The 11963-nt window shown below is 43.0% G+C and overlaps 1 protein-coding gene across 5 annotated transcripts in view; it reads right to left on the reverse strand.

Annotated features, from left to right (window-relative positions):
• Positions 1–11963, reverse strand: part of TEX2 (testis expressed 2) — a 106117-nt gene that overhangs the window by 46874 nt on the left and 47280 nt on the right. The window lies entirely within an intron of this gene.

Consider the following 11963-nt stretch of genomic DNA (forward strand, 5'->3'; position numbering starts at 1 on the left):
AGAAATTCAAAACCACTTTAAAAAGCTAACATGTGGGGCACCTGGCAGGCTCAGTCAGAAGAGAATGTGACTCTTGATTGGGGTCGTGACTTTGAGCTCCATATTGAGTATAGAGATTACTAAAAAAAATAAATAAATAAACAAACTTTAAAGAAAAGCCAACATGCAATCTTAAAAACTAAGGAATCAGAGTAAAAGTAATCTAAGTAAAAGGCTAAAGTTTTTGAAAACTGTTACAGTCCTATAAGGTCATTAAGACACTCAATTTGCAAACAAACTTACATTAAATTTTTAGCTTATTCTTCTGTTTTTTAGCAGAAAAGAAGATAGGCTACAGAGGCACATGTGTTAGGTCACACTGCTTCAGCTCATCTGTTTACAGGATTACCTGGTGAAGAGCCATCACTCCGTACTAGTTTAACAAACCGCTGCCCAGCTACTATTCCTGTATCTAGTTAATAAGGGCAAACACTTCAGTGCTTTGGGGATTTGCTCCTGACCCAGCAGCCTGAGCTCCTACCCAACCCAGAGAGCCAGCCCTCCGGAGTTGTTGCTAGGCTACAGCCTGTGACCCGCTCCCCCACCCCCAAAGTGGCCACAGTTCCAAGATGATACGTGGTCATCTTTGCTCACTGCTCTGACAGACAACAAACAGGTCACCGTCTACCGTTTGCCAAGTTGCAGAAATACTAGAACAACCTGATTTAGAGGCACATGGAGGAGAAAAGAGAGTTTCAAGTCCTAACCAGTTCGGGAACATAACCCCACACCTGTCCCACGAGTGGACACTGGGTAGAGGCAGGAGTAGGCCTAAGAAGAGAATCTAGGAGATGCCTTTCCTCAGGAAAGGTCCAGGAGGCTCCAAGCTGCCTTCTTCTGGTTCAGGGCTGGCTTGAGCCTCCTCCCCATCACCTGCTCCTTTCGCAACCACCACTGGCTGCGTTCCAACACAAAGGGCCCTGTGGCTTCTCTTTCCTTTTTATCTTCACAGTGCCTGTTCCCTAAACTACCATTTGCTTTTCTTTGTGTTCAGGAGCTATCAGAGGCTAAAGTCCAAAGCTGCCAACAGATAAATACAACCCATGAATCAGTATTTCAACTGCATGTCTATTGTGAACAATCATTTGTTAGCTTCAGTGAGGCCTGACCTTGACCATACATGACAGACTGCTGGTCAAAACACGTGCATTGCAACCTGCCCACAAACATTAGCAGAACTGCCGAGCCTGGCACACCTAAGTTCCAATCCTGGCTTCACCACTTGCTAACTGCCAAGCTGGGTGGTACTTATCCTTAGATGCTTGGTCTTCTTGCCTGTGAGGGGGTCTAACCCAGCTTCGTGCCTCCCCCCTCCCCACCTCACCCTCTTGCTCCAGCTGTAATGAATTCCTCCACGCTAACAGTGCTTTAGTGAGGTACAATCTTCATACATAGTAAAAGGAAAAACTCTTACCCATGAGATTTTTAAGATATTAATGTTTGTAATATTCGCTGACATCTGAGCTCACATTATGATCTGGGCACTTCAGCTGCACTAGCTACTTCTGCCGATTACTTAAGATCTTCTAAGTGAGCAAGATACTGAGAGGGGTTAAGTGATTTGCCTAAAGAGGGGTTAAAAAAAACAAAAACAAAAACAAAAACGTGGCCCAGCGAGGGGCAAATCCAGAACTTAAGCCAAATTTACCTGACTTTGAGGCCCAGGCTCCTACCTTCCCTCCAGAGCATGGCCCACCTTCCATCTGTCCACCTAGCCATCCCACAGGTCATGGCGAAGGTGACACTTTTCCCAGGGCACCTAGCTCTGTTGTCTACTGCCTTCCTCCTATCACTGCACCTGTTAACTGCCTGGTCTACTTGTGCACAAACATGGCAAGAAAATCAGAGTCATAGCACACGTTCACTGACCGAGTACCTGAATGCACTCTGATTCAGACGGCCCCCGTGAGGGTTACAGGGGATCTGTACATCAAGCACAAGTGAGCAGGACAAGCGGTGTGCCCTTCATGGCCTGGAAGTATTGTTCTATTCGCAGAAGCGGAGAGAAGCACAGAAGGAGTGGAGCGCGCAGAGGCCGGCAGAGGTTATTTTGAAGCAGAAGGCTTGGTCACTGCTCCCAAGGAGAGAACCAAGTTTTAACTGCACAAAATAGAACAAGAGAATAAGTAACCTCAGGAAGAATCTTAAGAGTAAAAGGTGTTCAAGCTTTTCAGGGCAGAAACTGAATTAGCTACTTCTCTATAACACAGAGAGGTAGGTGTTGTGACTGGTGCTCAGGTTTCTTGATTCCCATGCAGGGCTCCTTCCAGGACATTATGAGGTTTGATAGGAAAACTTGAGTCACAAGGCTGCTACTTGACCTGCATCAGTCAGGCATCCAGGATGCAGATGGCCATTGGAAGGCTCTGGCCAAGAGGTGGCCAGGCATGATTCTCCTGCTTCTGTCCCCTAATGCGCCTTACTGTCCCCAAACCACTCAGGCTGCCCTTGCAGAAAGTGATCTCCCAATGCAAACCCCGCTGGCTTTTGATATCTTCAACTGGCCAAACTTTTCCAGCCGTTTGACCAACTCCTTAGATAAAGCTGCAAATGGAATTTCCAGACCTAAGCAGTCAAATATCAAATCTAGCGAGCAGTACAGCAACTTCAAGGCCTTCCCCAGTTCCCCATATAGTACCCAGCTGTCTATTGCTTAGCTGTTCTACAATTCTTAACCTTAATTAACCTTACTTAACATGTAAGATACTTCTCCAGTTTGGAGTGCCTGGGTGGCTCAGTGGGTTAAGCCTCTGCCTTCGGCTCAGGCCATGCTCCCAGGGTCCTGGGCTCGAGCCCCACATCAGGCTCTCTGCTTGGCAAGGAGCCTGCTTCCCCCCACCTCTCTCTGCCTGCCTCTCTGCCTACTTGTGATCTCTGTCAAATAAATAAATAAAATCTTTAAAAACAAAAAAGGTATTTCTCCAGTTTTACTTTGTTATGAGACATAGGAGGGAGTATAAAGAGACTGAGTATACAGTTAGCAACTCATTCCATTTCAACAGCTCAACTAAAAAACTCAGAGATGCTCTCAACCCACACTAAAGCAGCTCAGACAAGCCTCGTTTCTTTCAGAGGCTGGAACTGTTAAAATGGAGACAGTTGCACACACTGGGGGACAATGACCACAGTCAGCTGGCCCGCAGCTGTCTGGCCCACAGACTGGTCCTGTGATCCTGTCTGTAAAAGGTCAGGGGTTTCTTTTCAATTCTCCACTGGATTTAGAAGCCGTATCTGGCTGAAAGTACAAACCACAATCTATAAAGGGACTCATTTAACACTCAGAAAGATTAAAAGCTGCAATTAACCTTTTGCAAAATAATAAAGTCTGGAAGAACTGCTATTGTGTTCACTTTCAGTTACAGTGCCAGTCAGGAGGTCAAGACCAATGCTCTCTCTTGGTCAGCTTGATGCTGTGCTGACCAGAGCGATGCGGCTTTCTCTATCTTCGGTGTCGTGTGGGCTGACATCCTGCTGTCACATGGCTGTGCTGGCATTTGAGGCTGTCTGTCACTCAGCTCCCCTGCATCATTCCTTCACCTAGCCTATCAGGAGAGGAACAAATCCTAAACATAAGGACAGAGCCAGGGCCCGAGGCCCCGGCTGCTGGAAATCCTCTGTGAAGCTGATAAAAAGGGTTGGGGACTTTTCTTTTGTCCCCAGAACTAGATCATAAGCATAAGCATAAGCATAAGAGTCTTCTCTTTGCAGGTTTTGACCCTTTTTGATGTATTAATGGTTTAGAACTGGAAGTCATCAGTTAAAACACGACCTCACAGATCATGGACTTAGAGACTATGGCAGAACAGTCTACTTAAATTTACAGAATGTTAGATACAAATTTTATTTTACCCATAAAAGACAAAAAACCCTACAGATATATAGACTTCATAGTATGAATGACAGCCTCAAGCAAATAGTCAACATTCAAAACAGATGCTACGCAAAGAAACCACCAAGAAGGGGAAAAAAAAAGTCCATTAGGGGAGAGAAGCACCAGCATCAATACCATCCACATCCTCCAACAGCCCACTCCAAGGTCACCTTCATGGCCACGTCACTAGAAGCTGTGGAGTCAGAGCTAAAGGCACAGACTCTGCCTGGCAAAATGGCCCTTATCTCAGCTTTTCCCATCCTTCAGGGCAGCATCTACTCAAAGAAGACTTTTTAAAATGTACTGGCAAATAGTAGAAGAGAAAATGAGCATTCCAAAAAAAAAAAAAATGTTTTTTAGAGAAAGAGGAAGGGGAGGGACAGAGGGAAAGGGAGATAGAATCTCAAGCGGACTCCAAACCCAGTGCAGGGCCCAATGTGGGGCTTGATCTCATGACTCTGAGATCACGACCTGAGCCCGTATCATGAGTTGGATGCTTAACCAACTAAGCCACCCAGGCGCTCCTGAGCATTCAAATTTGACAGAAAAATAACACGATCTCAGATGAACCACTGAAATAATCAAGGTCTGATTTACACTAACACATGATAAACATTAAATCATTATCAACAAGTATTGAAATTATAAGACAAGAGATTAGCAAGCCAATAAATTAGGAGCCTCTAAAATTTTAGATCACACAGACCCACTCTCTCAGATCCACTATGCCCACAGTTTCTCTCCTTACTCCATAGATGAAACCTGCAAAAAAACTAAAAAGCGGGCGCCTGGGTGGCTCAGTGGGTTAAGCCGCTGCCTTCGGCTCAGGTCATAATCTCAGGGTCCTGGGATCGAGTCCCGCATCGGGCTCTCTGCTCGGCGGGGAGCCTGCTTCCTCCCCTCTCTCTCTCTGCCTGCCTCTCTGCCTACTTGTGATCTCTCTCTCTGTCAAATAAATAAATAAAATCTTAAAAAAAAAAAAAAACAAAAAAACTAAAAAGCATGGTCCTGGAATACCTAGCCAGAATCCAGAATATATTTTCTCAAGGAAATGATGCTATAAACTTAGTCACATAAAAGTGAACCAGAATTACCATTTAGCCATGCTGTAAGCTAATGAGTTGAGTGAGAAATTGGCAAAATGTTGGTAATTGTTGAAGCTGAGACAGGGCATCGGGTACATGGGGTTTCACTACACTATTCTCTTTACTTCTGTGTATACTAGACATTTTCTACAATAAAAAGTTAGAAAATACAAGCTCAAGAAAAAAGTCATTCTGGAGTCACCTAACATCCTTAACCACACTATTCCGATGGAATTTAAGAAACATTTTCTTACAGTTAACTTTCCAACCAACTTTAAAACAAGGTACCTGCCTGCACTCAAACATCTCACCACCTGGTATTTCTCAAGCAACAAGGGACACTGGGAAATAGCCATATTTATAAAAGCCATCCATAAAAACTCAAGTGACCCATTATGGGAGCAGGATATTTTCAGTTCAGAATAATGTAGAAAGAAATGCTCTTTTATTTCTTGTACTCACTGTATTAGGAGTTATAGACACCAACAAAAAGCAATCCAAGTCTCTTCTGGTTGTAATGGAGCTGTTCTCTCCTTAATATCTGAACATTCTAATTTCTTGAAAGAAAGAATTGCTTGAAATTGAGATTAAATTTACAAGTTTGAATTTCTTCTCAAAATCTATAAAGTTCTCCCTACAAAATTATTTTTACATGTCAATACCAAAGCCTATTTTAGGGACTGTAATGATTTAAAAAAAAAAAAATCTATCCCCCTTACTAAAAACCTAAATGTGATATAACCTAAGAAAAAAAATAAAAAATCAAAACATTCTCCAAAATTTATTTCTATTAGTTTTGCGAGGGTGGAAATGTAATTTTAGTTGACTTTATGAGCCGTATCTTTTTTTTTTTTAAGATTTTATTTATTTTATGGAGAGGTAGAGAGAGCCAGAGAGCACAAGAGGGGGGAGGAGAGGGAATGGTGAGAGAGAAGGAGCAGCAGTCTCCTTACCGAGAAAGGAGCCTGATGCAGGGCTTGATCTCAGGGTCCTGGGTTCATGACCCAAGCCAAAGGCAGATGCTTAACCGATTAAGCCACCCAGGTGCCCTGTGAACCACATATTTTAAAAAGAGCCAAGTTGGTTTGATGTTTATGTTAAAATAATTTTAGAAAAATTAAAAAAGAGAGAGCGAGCAACAGTCATCACTCTAGAAACCAACATTCTACGGTTGTGTTCCACAAGTGGTTTGTAAGTCAGAGATAAAAAATTTACCCGTGACTATAATTCAAAACTGCATGAGCCATACACTCAAACATACATCAAAGAACCTTATGAAATCTTCAGGAAGCTTATCATTACACGTGGAAACCACAGTGTACAAGAATGGCACTGAATTAGGCGCACTCCTGGTCAAGTGACAAGTACATTCCTTTTTTTTTTTTCTTTAATATTTTATTTATTCATTTGTGAGACAGAGAGAGAATGCACGTGCACAAGCAGGGGGAGCAGCAGGCAGAGGGAGAAGCAGGCTCCCTGCTGACCAAGGAACCCAATGCAGGACTCGATCCCAGGACCCTGAGATTATGACCTGACCCAGAGGCAGACACTTCACCGACAGAGCCACCCCAGCTTCCTGGGACAGTACATTCTCAGAGAAGTCTCACCCAAATTGCTTAAGAATGCTGAGCAAAACCACACATCCCAAATGCAGTGCTGACTCTGAATGTCTTTCTCCCCGTGCCCAATCCCACTCTTTCCCAGGGTCCCCAGCTCACAGTATCTAGCCAGTCGCCCAAAATAAAACCCCTAGAAGGTTCCTACAGAGGGATTGTTACTCAAAATGAAGCCCTTGGGACTCTGCAGTACACATGAGTCTCCGTCTTGAGCTAGCATACCCAGACTGCCAAGCTTTCAGTCACATCCGTGTGTCCTAGCATTTTGGTGGCGCCCCTTCCTCTCACATGTTCGACTTGTCACTTGGTGCCTGGGTAGCCGCCCTTCTCCTATTTGCTGCTTCTCATCAGCAGCATGAATGTATGAAATAACAATGTATGAATTCCCAAACATGAAGAAAAAGCAGGCTTTCAAGGAGGTTCCAAGAGTCATTCTATGGACTTGGTGACAACTGTTTGGCCTTACAGGGGTTTTGACTGCTTCCGTCCCAGATGAGAGAGCTGCTGGCTGGCAGGGTTGAGTGAGAGATGGCGAAGGGTCATGAGGCCGGATCAGTCACATATCAGTCCTTGAGAACAGCTACTTCTGGGCTGCTAGCCAGTCTCTGTGACTCTTCATCCTATATACTCAGCACTGTAGCAGTGTCATTTTTTTTTTTTTTAAGATTTTTATTTATTCATTTAGAGAGAGAAAGTGAGTGACAGCACAGACGGAGGGAGGTCAGAGGCAGAGGGAGAAGCAGACTCCCTGCCGAGCAGGGAGCCCGCTGTGGGGCTCGATCTCAGGACCCCAGGATCATGACCTGACCTGAAGGCAGATGCTTAACCGACTGAGCCACCTAGGCACCCTCTGTAGCAGGGTCATTTTTCAATACAAATATCCACTGTGTGGACGGAACAGTAAAATCACCGGGAGAAAGTATAAAAGAGCTTTACTTTACTTTTCTCCTCCCTTTCATGTGAAGTCTCGCTGAAGAGAAACTGCAGTGCTTTCTGAATTGTTTATGGAGTCAATTTAGGACTTAGACTCTCAGTCCTGGGCCTATAGGTGAGAACCTCCATGACTCAGAGGCTTAAAAACACGCAGTCTCCTAAAATACTCCTGGAGCACTAACCCTCCTGCCTGTCTTGTTCATGGGGCCCTGAAGATACAGTCTACTTAGGGCACGAAGCTTGGAGGATCACTGTGCATGCTGGGCCTCTATGCTAGAGATCTTTATCACACGCAGGTTTTACAGCCCATGTCTGCAAATTTTTTTTTAAAGTTTCAATGCCTACCCTCAAAACTTACACCATTACATCCTCTGTAAAAACCAACAGAATAGTATCAGATCTGCTGAAAATAATTCGCAACAGCTAATTCCCCTAATTCAAGCCTATTTTCAAAAAGGGGCTTTTTCGGCCCTAGGAACAGGTTCACAGATCTGCTTTATAAAGAAACCAAGGCCCATCTCCTGCATCACTTTTATTTATTTTATTTTTTTCCCCTGCATCACTTTTAAAGCCATAAATCTAGAGAGCAGAAATCTAGAACTTGCCACCATCCCCATTTCTCTAATGCTCAACTTGGCAGACGCCAGCAGTCCTCTCCCCCTTTGAATTCAGGAGGCCAGCGCTGTAGGAGTGTAGGTAAGAGAAGAGCAGATTTGCTGCCAGAGATTTCTAAGCAGTAAAAATCAAGTTCCAAATCCTGTGAAAGATGGACCACCTTGGCTTTTCCACTGCTGTGGGGAAAGAAAAACCTCTTCATAATCTGTACTTTTTGGTAATTATTTTTTGTCTTCTTAAAAGACCACCTCTTTCAATCCAACCAAATTTTTTCTTTAAGTATCAGGGATTTCTGGGCACCTGGGTGGCTCAGATGGTTAAGCATCTGCCTTTGGCTCAGGTCATGATCCTGGGGTCCTGGGACGGAGCCCCACATCAGGCTCCTGGTTCAGCAGGGAGTCTGCTTCTCCCTCTGCCTCTGCCTCTCCCCCTGCTCATGCTCTCTCCCTCTGTATCTCTCTGTTGCAAATAAATAAATAAAATCCTTAAAAATTAAAAAAAAATATATCAAGGATTTCTTTTAAAAAGCAACTTGAGGAGTGCCTGGGTGGCTCAGATGGTTAAGCATCTGCCTTCGGCTCAGGTGATGATCCCAGCGTCCTGCTCAGCGGAGAGCCTGCTTTCTCCTCTCTCTCTGCCTACTTCTCTTCCTACTTGTGATCTCTCTCTCTCTTTTAAATAAATAAATAAAATCTAAAAATAAAAAAAAAAAAGGCAACTTCATTAGGAGATGACAAGGCCAAAACTGCCTCACCACCTACATTTCCTGATAAAGCCTCTTTCATTCATTTACTCATTCATCATCCAACCATCTACCCACCTATTCATCCAGTAATTACTTATCATGTGCCCAATATGTGCCACGTGCTGAGGACACAATGATGAACATGATGGACGTGGCCTGTGCATTCAGGAAGCCCATTGTGGACTGGAGGAGATGGGCAATAAACATACATATAACTAGGGCTCTCACAAGTACTATGAAAGTGAGGCAGAGAAGGCTGGCTGTCTCTCAAACTGGGGTACTCCTTTCTATAGTCTATAGCTGTTGCTGGGAAGAAGCTGCCCAGCCAAGCCAGATTCCCCATGACCCCAGACATTTCGGAGGATCTATGTGACTAGCTCACAATGGAGTGTGAGGAGAAGTGCTGTGTGTCACTTCTGGGTCTAGGCATTATAAGAAGGCATGCCTTCTTCTTTTTTTTTTTTTTTTTAAGATTTTATTTATTTATTTGACAGAGAGAGATCACAAGTAGGCAGAGAGGCAAGCAGAGAGAGAGAGAGGAGGAAGCAGGCTCCCCTCCGAGCAGAGAGCCTGATGCGGGACTTGATCCCAGGACCTTGAGATCATGACCCAAGCCGAAGGCAGAGGCCCAACCCACTTAGCCACCCAGGCGCCCGAAGGCATGCCTTCTTTTGCTTTTTCATTCTCCTTCTGCCAGGTGGATGTAAAGAACTCTAAAATCCTAGTACCCTAGGCAGGGATCAACAAACTGAGCCTGAGGCCTGTTTCTATAAAGTTTTATTGGAACAGGGCCACACCCATTTATTTACACATTGTCTGTGGCTGTTTTCCTGCTACAATAAAGAGGTAAGTGATTTAAAAAAAGAAGAGTTAAGTGATTGCAACAGAAACTATATGACCCACAAGCATAAAATATTTACTATCTGGCCTTTTAAGAAAGTTAGCTGAGCCACAAGATGGAAGGAGCTTGGGCCCCTGAATCAACATCTAGGGATGGCCACCAACCCACCAGGAATATCCAAACAGGACTCTTCCACAGGCAAGAAACAACTTCTCATTTGTTGTAATAGCTAGTGTTATCCTACCTCTTACAAAAAAATAAAGCACAATGTCCAATGAGAAAATGTAAGAAAACAGACGCTCGAAGTAAGATTCCACTACCCTTTCCTTTTCTTATTACACCATCTGAGTCCTAAATGTAATGTCAACACTGCTAAATGTTTTAGAGTGTCATACTTTTTAAACGGTTCCCAAGAGTATGATCTCCAACTCAGTAAAATTAAGCCCAAAGAACATTTGCATTTGAAATCTTTGCCTTACAATACACAACCTACCCTTCTAATCTGTAGTAGTGTTCCTTTTTTAAAATAAAGTAAGTATTTAATCACGCCTCTAAAAACAGCCCTGTATACCAAAACAAAAGACTTCCCGCTAAAATATAACTTTTCCTCAATAATAATGAAGCCCCCCTAAACAAGTCACGTGCTCGAACCAGTTTAAAGTGAATGTCATCATCGTTAGGTGCTGGAGTAATATAGAAGTACCATTTTCTTTGCTAAAGTTACAGTAACTGACTTCGAGGGCATGTAACTCAGGTAGTCACAGCATCACCCTATGAAAAACACAGCAACCATAATGAGTCCTTCCTACTCCGCTTCATATATTAATACTAAGCTGATGTGTGTCACATCCTCAAGACTCAGCACCAGCTTCTCTTAAAAAGAAGTCTCATATTGCCATGAGAAAGAAAAAAGAAAAAAATCAAATACATGATTCATTAAGTCAAAACAAAAAGAGTGAGTATGCACACGTGTGGTGTATATAGACTTGCAGAAATTTAAAAAAAGAACAAAACCAGGATATATAACAAAATTGTTAATCCCTTCCCACTAGTGTGATAAAAATAAATAAATTTTTTCTTTGGGTTTCCTATGTTTTTAAAATATTGTCTGTGTATTTACTTTGAATAAGATAAAAAGTTTATGAAACTAGAAAACAAACAATGTTTTGGACCCTTAGCTTTCTTCCTCCCCTTGTTTTGCTTTTTTGCTTTTGTTTTTTGGTTTTCTTTTCTTTTTTTTTTTTGCAGTAGAAAGACAGGCTGCCATTTTTTAAAGCATTCTTATTTAAACAGAGGGGAGAAAAAAAACCTATTAACAGAGAAATGAAACCAGCTTTGAACTACCAAAATACTACAAACTAACAAACCCGCCAAAAAAGCGCTGGCAAGGCTATGAAGAAATTAGAGCCCTGTGCTCTGCGGGTAGGAAGGTGAAATGGTACAGCCGCTGTGGAAAGCAGGACGGCAGCTCCTCGAAAAATCTGAAACAGAATTACCATCAGATCCAACAGTCCCACTTTGGGGTGTGTACCCAAAAGAACTGAAAACAAGAGCTCAAACAGCCATCTATACACCCACGGTCACAGCATTATTCGGCATAACTAAAACGGGGAAACAACCCAAGTGTCCGCGGCTAGATGAATGGATAAGGAAAATGGGAGTACATGCACACAACCGAATGGTATTTGGTCTTAAAAGCAAATTCTGACTAATTGTGATTACGCTAAGTAAAATAAGCCAGGCCCCAAGGGACAAATACTGTCTGATTCTACTCATATGACAGAATCTAAAGGACCAAGTGGAACTATGGTTTGCTAAGGCCTGGAGGGAGGGAAGAAATGAGGAGTTACCATTTAATACGTAGATGGCTTCTGGGGTACAAGATGAAAAGAGCTACGGGGACAGATGGTGGTGACGAGGCCATAAGAATGGGGATGTACTTAATGCCACTGAACTGTACACGTACAATGGTTAAGATGGTAAATTGTATGCCATTTGTATCTTACCACAATTAAAAAAAAAAAATATATATATATAAAAGTGTATATGAGCCTATGACTTACAAGCTATATAAGCTACAACTGTATGTTTATATCTTGTATATTCTGAAACATACAAAAAACACAGCAGCTTTTTAAATATACAAAAACAAATGTGAATGGAAGTTCTCCTATTTTCTTCCCGCACCCTAAAAGATCACCCGAGCAGCCGTCAGGGG

This window comes from Mustela putorius, unplaced genomic scaffold (assembly GCF_011764305.1).
Source record: "Mustela putorius furo isolate JIRA1106 unplaced genomic scaffold, ASM1176430v1.1 tig00000487_pilon_pilon_pilon, whole genome shotgun sequence".
Taxonomy (NCBI): domain Eukaryota; kingdom Metazoa; phylum Chordata; class Mammalia; order Carnivora; family Mustelidae; genus Mustela; species Mustela putorius.